The sequence below is a fragment of the Anabrus simplex genome, chromosome 1 (assembly GCF_040414725.1).
Source record: "Anabrus simplex isolate iqAnaSimp1 chromosome 1, ASM4041472v1, whole genome shotgun sequence".
Lineage (NCBI taxonomy): Eukaryota > Metazoa > Arthropoda > Insecta > Orthoptera > Tettigoniidae > Anabrus > Anabrus simplex.
Genome location: NC_090265.1, coordinates 422,338,366 through 422,357,950, shown reverse-complemented (window position 1 = coordinate 422,357,950; position 19,585 = coordinate 422,338,366).

Here is a 19,585-nt window from a genome sequence, read left to right as displayed (position 1 = left end):
AGTGTAGGGAATTTTACGTATATAACACACACTTTTAGACACGTAAAACAACACAAAACGTGAACAATCAGACTTCCACATTATTGAACATTTTACTTTGTTTATCCAATCTGATCCAAAGTGGGCTTGCTTATGGACACAGAATAATAGACCACGTTTTACATACTGTAGTTAATATCTATTCCAATCTGTCATAAAGTAATCCATGCAAATGGTTTCGAAGAACAGCTTCTGAATACTTACTATATCAGTTATAATGTCTTCCTTTTCTAATTTGCAATAAACACGCCACTTGACGAAAACTTTAGAAATTGTTCCCTGCGAGTCAAAGAAACAAAACAAAACAAAAACAGTCACTTTAATTGTACCAAGTTCATTCTTTATATACATTACGGTAATTGGAGTTATGTTTCAAGCCAGTATGTGTTACAATTACAAGGCGGAGTTTTCACACAGTAGATTTTGACGTAGCAAGAATCTCAATCTGAAGAGTGATCTGAAATACATCGTTAAAAAATGCAAACGTTTTAAACGCGGAGATCGCAGGGAAATCATCGGCAGAATTAAAAAATGATCTCAGAAAAACTGGAACAGCGTTATATATTTAAATACTAGCTTCAAGAATAACTGTGCTAAAATACGTAACAAACCTACTGTATTTAGCCGGACACATTATGCTCTAAAGCCTAAACAGTAGAGACGCTATAAATTATTTCAATGCACATCATCATCATCGTAATCATCGTATACAGTCTTGCAACTGGTTTGTCCCTATGATGAGTCTTATCCTAATGAATCTATCTTGGGGTGTTCTTTCAGCCAGCACGACTGATGGACGTCTTCATAAATGTATCTTTCGGCCTCCCTTGGTGGCGTTTTCCAGGTATTTTTCACCCTCCTGTATTTCAGTTATTAAGCCGCCATATCTCAATCTGTGCCATAGCCTTACTGATCTTATTTTGCTTATTTGATTGATTGGCTGTTTCTTCTCTTTAGCTCGCTCGAGTACGTCCATACTGGCCAGCCTCTCCACTTCATCCCATTTTCAAACGTGCCAGCACCACATCTCAAAGGTTTCTAATCATTTTTGTTAACCTAGCTCAACAATGGTCTCCTGTCAGAATCTGTCGAAGATATTTAAACTGTTATGCATAGAGGGAAAGAAAAAACGATGTAAAAACAGCAATATGAAATACAACAGACCTTTATAGATTGCTTAAAAGGAGAAAGTATTTTATAAAGCGTTGGTATTCTGTCCAGAAATTTATTCATAACTGATGGTATGCAATTAATAAACTTCAAACGGCCGATTAAGATGCACTGCAGCAGCAGACCAAGAACAACAGTAACTCAGCTACTGAGTCCGGCCCCGCGTTGTAGGGGGCAACACGTCCGCCTGTCACCCGGCGGCCCCGGGTTCGATTCCCGGCCGGGTCAGGAGTTTTTAATTATAAATGGGGACTGGGTGTTTGTGTTGTCCTTGACATTCCTTTCCTCACATTCAACACTTTACACTTCCGCAATTTCCACATACACGCAGCTTCATAACATATGGTGCAAAGTAGGGAGTAGCTCAGCTACTGTGTGCAAATATTCTGAACTGTCGTCTTTTAGGCTGCCTGAGTATCAGTTTTGACATTCTGCTTTCTGACGTCGAGTACGTCCGTATTTTCGGAACCGTACTTGGACCGGTGAACGTTATAAAATCATGAAAGTTTTTAAATCGAAGTAATGTTTACATGTACGTCCGACTGCAGTGTTTTATATCTCTTTGTAAAGATGAAGTCTCTTACATCAGCATGATGTCATCGTCATCGGGTGATACAATAAATTTTGAGGTACTAAAATCGTCATGTCGTGCGTCGAACAGTTACTGTAGCTCTGGACTCGGGTGTGGTAACACATCATGTGAGGTGTCAATTGAATCATCTCAACAAGACCTAAAGTTATACAGTGCAATAAAACAAATGGTGAACTGAGAAAACTGCGGAAAGTTACTTTCGTCTCTCACAAAATAATGCTACCTATCGACAATAAATGGCTTCAAAATGATCGAAAACGCTTTAAAAAGGATTCAGCGGCTTCTCAGAATCCAAAACGTCCAAGATCATGAAAGCTGAGCGTCGTGAGGCGCGTTCCAGACAACTACAACACACCCACTGAAAGAAAGAGTTTATTTAGACTTTATTTCGACAATACAGATTCACGCTGTACGTATTTTACAGTGAAAAGCTTACGGCCGCAACCACGACTCAGAGCCATTCGAATTTTTTCTACCAGATGGCACAAATCTAGAAATCTATTGCACGACCTATTGCTGGATTTTGCGTAATTTTGTCGGGTAAATACGGAACGTGTCACCCATTATACATGCAGACTTCGTACACACAGAGTGTGAAATGGACTTTTTTCACCAGTCAAAACTTCGACTACCTCTGCCGCGCTTAAACCCTTGATTTTAAGATCCAGAAGACGAAACTTTACCAATGATCCACAAAAGTAGTTCACCGTGGTCGACTAAGAATTAGCTACGAACTAAGTGAATGTATATTATTATTATTATTATTATTATTATTATTATTATTATTATTATTATTATTATTATTATTATTATTATTATATTAGATTCGATTCTCACATCAGCCTTGACTGATTGCTTTAAATCGTGGTATGGCGGCGGTAATGGGGTGTAATGAGCCTTATATGGATAACTGAGAAGCAAAGTGGATTCGAATCCCAGTCCCGCCTTAGTTTCATGGGCGCACAGCGAACTAGTTTACCAGTAGAGAGAGCTCTTGCTGGACTCCACGTGTGGAAACATGTGCTTTAAGAGACCAACAAAGCAAGAAAGAAGAAGATTAAATCTTAAACCGGGCTTATACTTGCTGTGCCTTGAGGCTTTCCCATGTACCTTAGTTGCGAACTTTCAATTACCTAAGCAAACTAATTAAATTAGCATTATATTTACATGCGGGGTAAAAAAAAAAGTTTCAATCTAGTCTGAGTTGTCAAGCACATACTTAATGATAATGATGATATATTATACTTGAACAGTTGCTAGCCACGTTAAGCTGGTGAAAGTTGAAAAATTACTCCGCATTAGTTTAAAAGCATCGCAATATGAAGTTAGACTTGAGTATAAGTGCACTCAAAGTACAGTAGTTAGAGAGACAACTCTATGAAGGATGGTGAGGCAAGGCTGTTGCACAAAATGCGAAATTATTGTATCCGACTACTGAAGCCTGTAGAGAGAAATACCAACTTCCGTAGCCGCACATATACTCCATAATGATTCAGTGTATGGGACATTATCATGGTTTTCACTTCTCGTAACTGAAGAACGAAGAACAAACTATAAGGATTTCAGTGAATAAAGAAACGGACAGACCATGAAAGGTGAGAAAATTGAAAACTACCTAGGAACAGCGAATACCGTACGCTTGGACACCCTCCCCCCCCCCCCCCCACGCACACACAACTCAAGAGAATTAGGACAAAGAAGAAGAAGGACAGCTGGCAGAATATTTAAAAAAATCATGTTTTATGAATATACGTGTCGGAAAGGAGACCGAGCGAGTTAGCCATGCAGTTACAGCGCGCAGCTGTGAGCTTGCATTCGGGAGAGAATGGGTTCGAACCCCATGTCGGCAGGGCTGAATATGGTTTTCTGTGGTTTCCCCATTTTTACACCATGCAAATGCTGGGGTTGTACCTTAAGGCGACGGCCGCTTCCTTCCAACTCCTAGCCCATTCCTATCCCATCGTCACCATCAGACCAATCTGTGGCTTAGACGGCCTTCTGACCCCAATTTGGGTGGTTCGATCCTGGCTCAGTCCGGTGGTATTTTAAGATGCTCAAATACGTCAGCCTCGTGTCGGTAGATTTACTGGCACGTAAAAGAACTCCTGCGGGACTAAATTCCGGAACCTTGGCGTCTCCAAAAACCGTAAAAGTAGTTAGTGGGAGCAAACAACATTATGATCTTCACCATTACATCTGTGTGCCACGTACTCATAATTTAGTAGTCGAGCTCTGTGAAGTTTCTTAGGAAGCATACAACAGTCAAATCCTGTTGTTGCGTAGAAAAGTAGAAGTTTTAGAGGTTGTAACGAAATATCCCAGTGACATTTCTTTAGTATGATGAAATGTCCTTGGTATGAGTTTTCGTCTACGAAAAGTTGAGACACACTTCTCTTGTTGGTCCCGTTGTTGTTTCTTGTTTTTCTGAGTGTTAGCATTTTCATGGCAAAGGCACAATTCATTTATTTTTTCGAGAACTATGCACAGGATTTTAATGGAATTGTCACCCACTTGTAGCATTAGGTAATATAAAATAATTTTTTTTTCTGGTGGCTTAACATCGCACTAACACACCGAAGGTTTTCGGTGACAGGATTGGGAAAGTGAGGCCATGCCCTTAATTAAGGTACAGCCCCAGTATTCATCTGGTGTGAAAATGGGAAACCAAGGAAATCCATATTCAGGGCTGCCGACGTGGGATTCGAACCCACCATCTCCCGAACGCAAGCTCACAGCTATGCAACCGTAACTGCACGGCCAATTCGCTTGGTAATAATAATAATAATAATAATAATAATAATAATAATAATAATAATAATAATAATAATGTAAATTTAACTTCCACTGGCAGCTTTCTTTGATATGCTCTGATATGCATTTTCCAAGTGCTATCTTCCTGGGTTTTTGAAAGGAACTGTATGTGAGTGATGTGATAAGTAAGAATAAAGATTGGCTGGGATGAAATGAAATGAAATGGCGTATGGGATTTAGTGCCGGGAGTGTCCGAGGACAAGTTCGGCTCGCCAGATGGAGGCCTTTTGATTTGACACCCGTAGGCGACCCGCACGTCTTGATGAGGATGAAATGATGATGAAGACGACACATACACCCAGCCCCAGTGCCAGCGGAATTAACCAATTATGGTTAAAATTCCCGACCCTGCCGGGAATCGACCCCTGGAGCTTGTGGTCAAAGGCCAGCACGCTAACCATGGAGCCAGACATTGGCTGGGATGTTACAGTTTCACTAAAAAATACGTCAAAAAGCATCACCCACAGTGATAATCTATTGTGAATGTGTCTGCAAAATGTCGTTGGCCTATTTCAAATATTGCAATAGCTATAGTCTCCTTCCTCTTCTTCTTCTACCACATTTCCCACACTTGTGGGGTCGCGGGTGCGAACTGTGGCCCTGTTTTACGGCCGGATGTCCTTCCTGACGCCAACCCAATGTGGAGGGATATATTCACTATTGCGTGTTTCTGTGGTGGTTGGTAGTGTGTTGTGAATCGAACCCGAGACCCACTGAACCAAAGGCCTCAACGCTGACCATTCAGCCAAGGAATCGGGACTACTTTGTTCAGCTTGGCCCAGTTATTTCTGGGGTCACTGGAGCCACCCAAGCTCATTTTGGTTTTTGGCCGGGGGTTTAAAACCGAATGGGCTTCCTGACGCCACGTGATTCTTGAGACGAAAATCTCGACCCAGGACTGACCGGGATTCGAACCTCAGCCTTTCGAGTGGGAATCCAGCAGCTAAATCACTGAGCTAACCACGCCCCCATTACAAAAGCTATAGCAATTTCAAAATTTCATAGTTATTCAGCCATCGTCTCTTAAGTGCGGAAGGACCAAAAGTAAAGTGGCGCATGAAATCTCATGTTCCGAGAAAGAGGTTCTCCACGTATTTGCGGACCATACTACACTCATTTATATCGCAAAATAACAACAAAAACAACCAAGGATATCAGCAGCCGGTCAACAGACCACAGTGCTACTTACATAGTACCAAGACTGCAGAGATCAGTCCTTCAACCTGCCTGTTACAGGACCTTGTAAGATTAAGTAGGTGGTACTGGCTAAGGCAGTAGACAAGCATCTACGCGATAATTCCCGTGAAGCCTGTTACTATGATGAATTTCACCTCAGGCAAGACAAAAGACTGTAGCAGGACAATTTTTGAACACTTCAAACTCTCCCACGTACAATAGAGGGAGCGATATAATTAAGGTTCTCTCCTGAGGCTACTTTCTCCGTGGCTATTGTTTCTAATGAACTAATTTTAGGCTCCACTTTGTCTCACCCACCTGCGATCTTCCGAGTCAAGCGTTAGGGGGTGTCACTTACAAGCACTTCCGATGCAAGTGGCCACGCCGAGACAGCTGAGGTTCAAGCCCACTGACAATAACACCAACTGCATTATACAGTATTATAGGAAATTCTTAGACACCGTGGGAGGGATTAGCTCAGTAGCTTAGCTGCTGGCTTTCACTTGGAAGGCTCAGGTTCGAATCCTGTGTAGAGATTTTAATCTCAAGAATTACGTGGCGTCAGAAAGGGCATCCCGTCTTAAACCCCCGACAAAAGAAAAAAAAAAGCAAGGATGGCTCTAGAGACCCCAGAAATAACTGGGATAAGGTGAAGAAAGTTGGAAATACAAAGGGCACTGGGGAAGTTTTGCAATGTGAGTGAACGCTTTAGACTTTTTCAAAATACGTTCTACCACACTCAATACACTTCTCTATACGTCGAAACCAGTCACTGAACCAACTCTGCCACTTTTCTTCGGTTACATTTTCACACTCATGATCCTGCTGCCAGAAACTTCACGTCGGGTGCAAAACGCCGCCCTTTCAGCTTCATCTTCACTTCTGGGAAGAGTGCGAAGTCACATGGGGCAAGATCAGGACTGTATGGAGGGTGATCAAGCACAGTCAACCCTGATCTGGCAAGAAACTCCATTGTTACATTAGCACTATGTGCTGAGCATTGTCGTGATGCAAGAGACAAATGTTGAGCCGTGACCTTGGACGGAGCTGCTTGAGAGTCTGGATGACCTGAGGCAGAAAAATCTCACTGTACCACTTCGCAGTAACTGTCCTTTGTGTTTCTAGCACAACCCGAGTCAGGATGCCCAGTTTTGTGAAGAATACTGCAATCATCCTTTTCTTCACTGACCTTGACTTTCGCACAGCCATAGGAGTACTGTCATCTTCAAACAGCCACACCTTGCTCTGGGATTTTGTTGGGACATCGTAATAATAAATCGAAGTTTTGTCACCTGTAACGATGCTATTGACGTTACGCGAAGTCCCATTTTCAAACTGTTTTAGCATTTTTCGTCACCATTTCACTCGATGTGCCGTTTGTTCCTCTGAAAGTGAATGGGGCACCCAAAGGGAACAAACCTTTCTAACATGGAGGTGGTCGTGTAGAATTGAATGAATAGCTGATGCAGGGATGTGGAGGGTCTATTCTACCTGCCGATATGTCAACCGCCTCTCTTGCTGCAACATTTTCCTCACAGCTTCAATGTATTCCTCAGTAACTGATTCAGACGGTCGCCAAGAACGAAGATCGTCTTAAACACCTAAATTTCCCCTCTGGAACTCTTTGTACCAGCGGAAAATTGTTGTCCGATGTGGACAGCCTTTCCCCAGCACGGTAGTAATTTCTTCCAGGCACTGGTCAAGAGTTAATCCACGAGCAAAATTGTAGCGGATAATTGCGTAATATTCACCTTTAGACCACATTGACATCTTAACTTGCTTTCAATCCCACTGATTGGTAACAACTGGTGTGAAGGACGCGCCTCGTTGTCTTCTAGACCGGTTATCACCCCTCTTTTCATCCCTCACCATAACAGGGGTGTCCAGCCAGCCGTTTTTGCGTATTGCAAAACTTTCGTAGTGCCCTTTGTATCTTAGACTAGACGCATCTCTGCCAGCCGCACGGCGTAGATGTAGCGTGTGTCTACCTCTTACCCAGACACACCGGGAATTTAATTGTAGGCAGAGCTGGAACGTGGTCCTCGGCCTGGAAAGGCCAACTGAGGAACTCTCTGATACGAGAGGTAGCGGAATCGGAATGCTTAAAAATAATGTAATACCGAATTATATATTAGCTGGGGCAGGCCGGTTAATCATTTTGATTGCGGATCCGTAAAACTTTGCAGACGAAATTGTCGGGTACGAAGGAAACACAAGTATTCTAAATCAGGACAATCTAACCATAACTCCAGTCACCGAAGGGGACTCAAAATGAAGTTTCACATACTGCAAGCCAATTCTTAATATTTGGTATTTGTGACAGACAAACCAAAAACTGAAGTACTGTACCATTTCTAATACCACTGCAAAACCAGCGTTGTCATTTACACGCCAATAACATGAAGATAACAACCTTGTCGTATCTCCGAAAGAACATCTCGCTCTTACAGGAAGGCACTGGACCATAGAATCAATCTGTCCCTAGATCGTTATACTGTAAACCACACAATTAAAGTTAAGGGTTCCATTAAAACAGGACTAGTCCATTTTGGTTTCATTTTTAAACGTAGGAATGCTTCGGGTCCGCCTCTGTGGTGTAGTGGTTAGTGTGATTAGCTGCTAACCCCGGAGGCTCGGGTTCGATTCCCGACCCTGCCACGAAATTTGAAAAGTGGTATGAGAGCTGGAACGGGATCTACTCAGCCTCGGGAGGTCAAATGAGTAGAGGTGGGTTCGATTCCCACCTCAGCCATCCTGGAAATGGTTTTCCGTGGTTTCCCAATTCTCCTCCAGCCAAATGCCGGGATGGTACCTAACTTAAGGCCACGGCCGCTTCCTTCCCTCTTCCTTGTCTATCTCTTCCAATATTCCCATCCCCCCCACAAGCCCCCGTTCAGCATAGCAGGTGAGGCCGCCTGGGCGAGGTACTGGTCATTCTCCCCAGTTGTATCTCCGACTCAATGTCTCACGCTCCAGGATACTGCCCTAGAGGCGCTAGAGGTGGGATCCCTCGCTGAGTCCGAGGGAAAAATGAACCCTGGAGGGTAAACAAATTAAGAAGAAGAAGAAGAAGAAGAAGAAGAAGAAGAAGAAGAAGAAGAAGAAGAAGGTGGGACGCTTCGGAAAATAACTATCTGCGTTTTTACGCAGATAATTATTGACACCCATCTGGCGACTTATGTCCTTTAAATGTAAGGTAAGGTAACAGGATACTTTTTTAATACTCTCGAAGAGCCAACGGCCGTAGCCGTGTTGAAACACGGGATCCCGTAAGATCTTCGTTCTTCAGACATTTCATAAGTGAGAAAGCTTTCTGGCACATAGATCGTCCTGAACGTAAACATTCTAGAGAAACAATCCTCAGTGGTCAAGATGTGGATGGGTTGGCAGGGGGTAAGGGAATGGAGGAGAGGAAAGGAACTGACCACCCTACCGCACGTGAACTTCGGCTCAGGCACACCTCTGCGGAGGTTCGGATCTGACTTCGGGAAATCTATCAATTCAAGTTTCACACGCGTAACCATATTATTCTCTTGAATAAAATTATTTTTTCTAATTTAAGTCCACACTGAATTGTATACCGAGTTAAACAATGTTCATTTAGTTCCTAAATACGATAACAACGTCGTGAGAGGTTTTCGCTCGCACAACAAGGCCACCGCGGTGCTCCCGAGCGCAAGGTTGAGAACGCCTGGTATTACCAACTAGGTTACGCAGCTCATTCATAGAAGTGATTTTCAAATACAGTATGTCGAATTCAGAGACAGGGAATTATTCCCGTCGGTATTCCCGAGTTGTATTCTTTGTTTTTCGTCGTAATCAAGATAAACAGTGACTATTCACGAGTTGTACGGTTCTTTGTTTTTCGTTATAATCAGATAAACAGTGACTTTTGAAGTAATCAGGTTCGAAGTTTTAATTATAGGAAGATTTGGATGGGAGAATGAACTCCAGACCTGCCATTATTTTACTTCTTTCCAGGAAATGGCCAATTATCACCCAAGAGAGACCTGCAATATTCTCGATGTAATTACAGGAACTGTGTTAGCGTGGAGACTGAATGGAGAACAACTCGCTATACAGGAAGAGGGCAGCTACCGTAAAAATTTAGAGATGAAAGAAGTAAAAATACGACATAGAAGAGAGAACAATACCTAAATGGTTAGGATGAGAGTGTTAATATGTATTCGAATTTTAAGGCACTGTTCACATGGCACAATATTATACCTGAGCGGAATCTTGTACGGAGAATCAGCGTCAAATTTCGTATACCTCGTTCATGCTATGGTCTTTTTAATATAATATTTCTTGTCTTACTCTTTAATATACATCTGATCAAACGTTCTAACTCGTCCCTTGCTTTGGTCTTTCATAGTAAAATATTAGTCTTAATTCTTAGTAAATATTCTTTCAATACACACGTTTGCTAATAAACCTGCCTAGTTCTATTATATTAGGATTGTGACAAGCAGCGTTTAAGGCTACTTGTAGCGAATGTTCTAATTTAAAATTGTTCTAAATTCACGGTCGTGTTTGTACTCGGTAACTAAGACATTTTCAACGAATCTCTTTTTGTGGTAGGACACTTAAGAATCATGGATTATAACAACTCAAATCATGATACATAACAATTCTAGCAGCTCTATTCTGTTAAAATATATTCATAATTAATTAATAATTATTTAAGTGCTATATTTCGGTAATATTTATGAAGCAAATTTTAATAAAAATGATTTCATGGAGTCATAATTCAAAAGGCTAACAAATTTTCCTTGTGGAAGGTAATTTATTAAACACGATATGGAATCTTGATATGTAATAAATAATAATAATAATAATAATAATAATAATAATAATAATAATAATAAAGTGTGATTCATAACGACCTATGTTGACAGAACTGACGTTGATCTTTCTCTGGATTGATTTCTGACAATGCTGTAACTGAAATTCTACCCTGTCCTCGGAGTTACGGTAGCAGAAATAATTTATGTGCACAAACTTCATTTCCTCCTAAAGCTCATCTTGCTTAACAATGACTTGAGGTAGTAATAGGCTATACAATTGAAAAACTCAATTGTTTGGCTGAAGAAAATCAAATCAATCTGCTTTCGCTTTACCTGTTTCTAGGAAGTTCAATTATTTTCATGCAGGTAGTCACACGTTCGATTCTGTGTTCGAATCGATAACAAAAAAGACTAGCTTGTAGTTTCATGTGACTAATGATATCATGATCACAGTCACATGACCTCCAGTTTAATGAGGGATTCCTAACCATACCGACGTGAGTTTTCATTTCGAAAGAGCACATTCACTAGTCAGGAGTCCGGCTCCATAGCTAAGTGGTTAGCGTGCTGGCCTTTGGCCACAGGGGTCCCAGGTTCGATTCCCGGCAGGCTCGGGAATTTTAACCATCATTGGTTAAATTCACTGGCACTGGGGCTGGGTGTATGTGTCGTCTTCATCATCATTTCATTCTCATCACGATGCGCAGGTCGCCTACGGGTGTCAAATCAAAAGACCTGCACCTGGCGAGCCGAACATGTCCTCGGACACTCCCGGCACTAAAAACCATACGCCATTTCATTTACTAGTCAGGAATCGATCTACGGTCATGGTGAGAAGTCAGTGACGAAGCGCTCGGCTATCGCGCTGTGTGGTTTTGAGACGAAGTGAATGCAAATATCTCTCCGACTATAAACTGACTTGAGAACCGAATTTATAAACACTTGGTTCAAACTGTCGAGATAAATGCGAGACACTACAGGCGCACTGCAGTCTAGCTCCTTGGCTGAACTGTCAGTTAAGAGGCCTCGGGTTCGATTCCCGGCTAGGCCGACGATTTTACCCTCTAGCTTGGGGACTGGTTGATTGTGTATGTCTAGCCCTTGTCTCATTTCTCTATGAGTTCGGGTATGAAGTTAGATGAAACCTTCGTGGCGAGTTTTATGACCGGATGCCCTTCCTGACGTCAACCTAATCACAGGATTTAATGAGATGAGATTAAACAAATGTCGTGATATATGATAGCAGGAAGGGGGGCGGCGAAACCCGATGCCGGCACGGAGCCTACTCCTGTTGAATAGCACCAAGGGGTCTTCTCTAGGCTTTACGTTTCCATCGGACGGACGAACCACTATCAACACCGTCATATGCCCACACTCCATACGAGCTCTGCGGAGAGATTTTGAATTCAATCTAGGCTGGTTGATTGTGTTCATCTTAATTCACACCTTCATTTACATACAACATTGTCACCACAACATCACTAACCACCATAGAAACACGGTAAAGTGAACACATGCCGCCACGAAGAGTTTGCGTCAGGAAGGGCATCCAGTCTTAAAACTTCAACTAGTCGACATCTATTACCGACCCCAAGTAATTGGGAAAAGGCCAAGAACAACAGAACGACTTCACGCACTTGTTCCCTGATGAAATACTCAATCTTATCTTATTTCTTTCAAACACACATTATATTAATCTAGATTTGATCACCTACAATATTATTTTTTCTTTTCTTGGCTAGTTGTGCGTTCTCGTGGAAGTGGGCTACTGAACTCTACGTTAAGTAATTTCCAGTTCAGTTCTGAACGAACTTACAGCTGAAATTTGTGTATACTTTGAAAACTTTTCATTTGTATTTCTTTTACAGGCTACTTAACGTTGGACTAATACATGAATGTTTTCACCAACACAGCATTTGCCTGGTATGAAAATGGAAAACCACGGAAAACCATCTTCAGGGTTGCCGACAGTAGGGGTCGAACCCACGATCTTTCGAATGCAGGCTTACAGCTACGTGACAAAACTGCGCAATCAACTCGTACGGTACTTTGAAACGTATTCTGTAAGCATAATAAAATATTATACGAGATGTAAGTGTCCACATAAGGGAGAATGTCCAAGCTGAATTCATAATAAAGTGAATAATATTATTCGACTTTGTACAGCTATGAAACTAGAGTTAATTTTACGTGTGCTTTCCAGGTTATAACCCTCCAGTTAGAAGTTGGATATAACCAGGTGCCAGGGGATATACTCTACTTCACCTCCGTGTTATAGCTTAACCGCTGTACATTGTACGATGAGCTCCAAAGAGAGAGAGAGAGATGCAGAGCAAAAGGTCGGGGCAATAGAATAATAAAACTATGCAACCTTTATTCGTTAAACTGGGAATAAAAGACAATAATCTGCTTTAGTGAAATGAAACATACGAATAGCTCGAACAATATTGTAGCCTACTGTTCATTTGTGTGAAATCCTAGATTTTAAGGTCTACAGATCCTCAAACCTTTTACTTGTTATCTTCCGTTGCAGTCGAGTAGACACGTTACAGAGATAATAATGCAGCATCATTAGGCAGACTAATAAAATGTACAAAATATCCACAACAATGTCTTTAATAACTATGCTACATTCGAGAACCATACTTTTTACTTATGATTTATCTTTTAAGAAACTCAAATTACTTCTGATTGTCCGGCTCCATGGCTATATGGTTAGCGTGCTGGCCTTTGGTCAGAGGGGTCCCGGGTTCGATTCCCGGCAGGGTCGGGAATTTTAACCATCATTGGTTAATTTCGCCGGCTCGAGGGCTGGGTGTATGTGTCGTCTTCATCATCATTTCATCCTCATCACGACGCGCAGGTCACCTACGGGTGTCAAATCAAAAGACCTGCACCTGGCGAGCCGAACATGTCCTCGGACACTCCCGGCACTAAAAGCCATACGCCATTTCATTTACTTCTGATTAACTTTATATCCATGGCACTTGATTGAAGCTGGTTAAGAATATTCTTAAATACGAACTACACTGTTCTATAATTAAGACTTGCACGAAGATATGGAGGAAAAGCAAGATCGAACTTTACTACGAAAATGAGGCATCTGCTCTGTTGTAGAGACACTTGATACGAAAGCTAGGATATTTATATGCTACAAGTTTCCTGTGCTTTATACGAAACTGAGTCCTGGACACTGGCCAAAGTATCTGAGAAGACTATTGAAGCCTTTGAAATGTGGTGTATACACGGCAGATTAGAATATTATGGGTTGACCGTGTGACTAACAACAACGTATTACGAAGACTGAACAGAGAGATTCTCAATACCATCAAACGAAGGAAGCTAGATTATTTCGGGCATATCACAAGGAATGAAGAAATGTACCGAATACTCCAGGTCGTCATGCTTGGGAAGATCTTCGAGAAGTGAAGTTAGAGGAAGCTGACGTATCTCTTCGTTAAGGAGCCTGGGCGATTGGTACGAGTTGTCTTCAGCTGATCTGTTCGGAAATGCGTCTGAAATCTTGAAATGGATAAGGCACTGGAAGAGGAAGAACGAAATCAAGAATATAAAAATATTTAATAATATATAATATAAAAACGGTATCGAATAGTAAGGCCGGGGCTGAGTGGTTCATGCAATAGAGTCCCGATTTTCTAAGACGGAGGGATCGATCCCGGCTCTGTGCTATTTGAAAGGACTAAAATACGCCAAATTCACGACAGGATATTTATCAATAATTGAGAGAAGTCATATGGGACACAATTTCCGGCATATCGGTTTCTTCGAAAACAGTAGTAGTAGTAGTAGTAGTAGTAGTAGTAGTAGTAGTAGTAGTAGTAGTAGTAGCAGTAGCAGTGCGGCAATAGTAGTTAGTAGATGCAAGTAACGTAAAATCAGTGTTATTATTATTATTATTATTATTATTATTATTATTATTATTATTATTATTATTATTATTATTATTATTAGACGTACATTTGTGTTGCACGGGAAGCAGAAGTAAAAAAATATATCGCTTGCTAAATAGTTTTCTTTCTCCCCCCCAAAGCAACTTCCCGAACTTTAAAAGTTATGTGTTACCGCAATTAATTTAGGATCTCTTTATATCCCAGCGAACAATAAAATAATTTTTCCAATGATGAGGAGAAGAAAGAATATTTATACCCTTCAGGCAGATTTATTCATGGTTACTAGTCAAGAGACATGCGTTTTAAACAGACCTCAATAACGATATCATGAAATGTTTAATTATTATAGACATTCGTGGTTGAGAGAGATAACCTCAGTCTAACCTCTTTTTCAAAATAGCAGTAAATTAGATTCGTGTAGATAGTTTGAGACGATACTGGCCTTTGTTCTTGTTGTATCAGTCCCAATGCCAGAAGGCTGGCTGAAGTTACTGGCATAGACCACATGTATGGGTTCTAATTCAAACCCAATTAGTCCGTGATCTTAATAATTTAACCAAGGGATACAATTAAATAAATTTTCAAAATTATCGACACAAGGGTTAAATTAAACAATAACCTTGGCGATGTAGATTAACAGGCAACTTCGATACAGCCGTTTTCCGGCTATAAAATTTGTTTGATACAGTCACGTAGAGATTTTACGAAGCTGACAAAGTTCTCAAAAAATTTATGAATGATGATTATTATACTTACAAGATGATTTATTAGTGCTAAGTTCGAATTACGGGAGGTCCAGTTTATCTCAAATTATCTGTATCATGGATATGGGGACTTTTCGAGCCTTAATGGAGGAGCATTTGATGGACGCGATGAAGAAGAGTGAATTAAGTCGAAAGAGGATGGACACGATGAAGAGGCAGTTAATGAACAAATCCGATAAAGGCCGATAGGATAAAGCTCACAAATGCGATCAGACTCACGATGATATTAACCGAAATCAAGGAGTGAAGTCGAAGAAAGTCATAAAGAGGTAAAGGGACAGTTGGAAGGGTTGGAACTTAAAATAGACGAGGTAGAAATCGCAGACTGAGTGATTGGTTCGTGCGAGGACGTGTATGATCGATTAGCCTACACTGTTCGTTGAATTTGAACGCTATCCCTCCGGTGTGCCTAAAGTCTGTGGAATGGAACGAGAGCTAATAGAGTTGATCCTCCGCTACAAAGTTACATTCCCAGCAAAGTTAGCTATGAAGTTCCCCAGGGGAGGGTATTAGTTCTGGATTGTTCACGGAAGCAACCTTCCTGTGAGGAACATGGATAATATATGGATTTATAATCCTATCATATTTGATGAAATTTTGCAATCTTATTGAAATATTTTTTACAGGTTTCCCTCTCTAATCCCTCTGTAGGTAGGTGTGGTAGAATTCACCTACTGTATCGTCTTGCCTATCGTAAGAGGCGACTCAAAGGATTAACCCACCCCCAGCCCCCTTCCCCAAGGTCTCAACTTAGGAGAGTGAGCTCGCGACCACGCTAACACTAGCTAGTCTAGTATTGCTTCAATTTACTTATGCAAGGTTCACTTTCATCTTCCCTATCCGACCTCCCTTGGTCTACTCGTGATCTTTTCCAACCTTCACGGTATTAGGTTTTCAAGGCCTAGGGAGTTTTACATTTTCACAACCTCTGTGGTCCTTTTTCTTTTTCAGATACCTTCCTTCTTCGAAGGGCCGGATTTCTTCCATTTTTCCGTTTGGTAAAACTCCCGGCATATACTGTATTAACAAGAATAATACTTTCTGAAGTAGATAAGGCCCAACAGTCTACAGGTAGGAAGCTGGCCTCTTACAAGGAGGCCCTGGGTTATATCCCGACTGGTTCAGGGAATTTTACCTGGATCTGAAGGCTAGTTCGAGATCCACTTAGCCTACGTGAGGAAAAATGAAGAGCTATCTGACGGTAAGATGGCGGCCTCAGACTAGAAAGCTAAGAAAAAAGGCCGAGAGGTTCGTCGTACTGACCACGTGACACCTCGTAATCTCCACACCTTCGGGGTGAGCAGCGGTCGCTTGGCAGCCAAGGCTCATCAAGGTTGTACCACAATGCGGCTGGGTTTTTTGTTGTTGTTGAAGAAGACAATGATATTCTGAAAGTAGCAGTACAGAAGGCTTATTTCAATCTCAAACAGTGTAGAAATAAATAAATAAATAAATAAATAAATAAATAAATAAATAAATAAATAAATAAATATTTTTTAATTACAAAATCTGAACTATGTTATCTACAAGTTTCGTTCCCGACCAGCGCTGCGTTGGTGTTGCAAGGTGAAAACAATTCCGTTCTCAATGCTGTGATGTACTTCTTGAGAGCCACGGATATAAGAATTTGACTTTATGCTCATCGCACTGTTGCCAGTGTTTTATATGTTCTCCCCCTCTCATCCGGAATAGAGACTCGGTGTGGTTTTATGTACTTGAAGAATGTGGACGATTTGGTTTTTATTTCTTATAAGTACTTTGCGCTGACAATTCATATTTTTGTGTGTGTGCTGTGAGTGTTCATTGTACATGGAGGATGACTAAATGATGTTATAACAAAGGTTAATTAAACAAATTAATAAAAAAAAGGCTACCTCAGTGAGACTGACAGAAGTAAATCATTGTATCGCTCGACCTGATAATTCCCCAGAGACAATCTTTGGATCACGGCTTCGCCTTTGTATGTCAAGCTTTATTTGTTGTCGGCCTCACTATCTTCCATCTGATTGTGGCCCATTACAGCTGCATGTTAGAAAAAAGGTGGCCTCAGTCACCGTGACGAACAGGTATAGATGATGAGCAGTCTGCTCCACTGAGTTCATTGTCTACCGTAACCTCAACCTCTAGAATTACCCCAGCCAGGTAGCGGGACATACTGGTGGCTAACCTTCATTTCTCAGCATAGACCGTGTCAGATTAGTTTCATTAGTGGAAGATTGTTCACCTCTGTTCAACAAACGCGACAGCACAAGAGGCCAGATTTGTCGGGAAAGAGTCTTGACTACACACACGAAAATAAAAATAATAAATATATAAATTTCGTAAGAATACGTTAATATATTGTTACCACTAAACCGTTTAGAGCACGTTTACAACATTATTTACAAAATACGCCTTTATTGATGTTCTGCCTACGCAATACCAAATTAAATAAATAACTATCATTTTACAGCCTTTCTGAACCATGAAATTCCTACTCTGAAAGAATAAAATAAATCCTTGGTTACTTTAGCTGGACTTAACACTAGTTATTGCTTCATTAGATCACCACGGGTCATGAAACTACGAACGAATGTGACATCACGCTCTGTGTTTCCGGTCGACTTGTAGTAAACGGCCCAGGTGCTCTGGGCCACTTGAAGGCGTAAACAGTAAAAGTCGGACAGTGTCGCCAGACTGCTCTTAGAAAGAGTGGCTTGTGTTTTTCAAATGTTTTCTTGTTAAACAATCACGATAGGATATCTGGAGAGCTCGGTTCATTTCCAATGGAGGGATAAAAATGGCGGAAAATATGGAAAAAATATGAACATTTTATCAAAAGATTTCGAAATATGTTTTTCGTCTGAATGTAATTCTACACACTGGAATTGACAAAATTCCTTGTTTCGATAGCGCTAGCACCCAGTTCAGAATATGAATTTGCATATTTTTTCCTGAGTCTAGGCATGACAATTGGTAAACAAAACAGTAAAAACTTCTTAAAATATTAATGTATACATGCATCTCCTTTCTGGAAGGAATTCCTGTGTATTTTAACGTCAATATAAAATTATAATTTTGTCTGTGCACTTCAGATTCTTGTCTTGTTCTTCGTTATCTGGGATTAGGTGGACTCAATTTTTAAGTCTGTTACATCACGGGAAAAATGGGTGAACATAATTCGTCATATTATTGGATTACTATACAGTGACGTGTTGTCAATCTTACAAAATATGAAGATTTTACCAAAATATTTCGAAATATGTTTTTCGTCTGAATTGAATTCTACACACCGGAATTGACAACAATCCTTGTTCCGATAGTGCTAGCAGCCATAGTTAAGAATATGAATTTGTATATTTTTCCTGTGTCTAGGCCACAGGGCCAAAACAGGAAATGTCAAATTTCTTCGTTAATATTAGCTGTGTCGAAAAACTAAATACTTGACATTGTGACAGCAGCGGTGGCTTTTGAGATATGTTGTCTATAGGCAAGTAAAAATAAGTTGTAGACTTTATTATCGACTATATTCACTTACGGTGACTATGGAACCTGTCCCTTACGCTTTGTCGTTTTGCCTGAACTAATATACAGGATGTAACAAAATTCAATATTCCAACTACTGTGGATGACAGAAGAGACCAAAACAACGTTTCCTGATAAAAAATAGTGGGTCTGAAACGAATTACTGACTCACAAAATCATGGTATAAATTATGACACTTATTCAAAACCATAATTATTACACATTCTGTTAAAGATGACATGACGTCAGAATGCAATGCCTGTGTTGTGATAACACGCAGGCTTTAGAGCGGAGCAAGAGAATGTATGAGACTCCAACCAAATAGGAGGAAGAGCTCATTGCTTGCAGCTGCGTACTCTAGAGTACACATCTGGGTCTTTGAACGCGCACAGCGTGTACTGAAGCACTAGGACGCACTTTTTGTAGAAGATTACTAATAAATTAACATGCACTGTAGTACATGTTCTCAATCACCTCAAAATGTATTTCAACTGTGGGTTCTTGACCTATAGTTTAATGAAAGATATCTTTCTTTATTTTTTGGCTCCTATCATCCCTAGAAATTTTTGAGTACTGAGTTTTGATACATCCTGTATAGTCTGAAGAAGGACTATGAAATATATGGTATATGTGAAACCATCTTAGCATTTTCCGGGAAATAACTCCTTAATTCCTCAGATAATCTACGTTCGAAGTAATCTGTCTCTATAAAACCTGGTTTGTATCCTCTGTAATCAGTACTTCGAGGCTCCGAGCTATCATGGTGGATAAACAAGAAGAGAGTATTGCATAGAATATTGTCAGTAAAGTGTGAGGGCGCTTGAAGGCAAA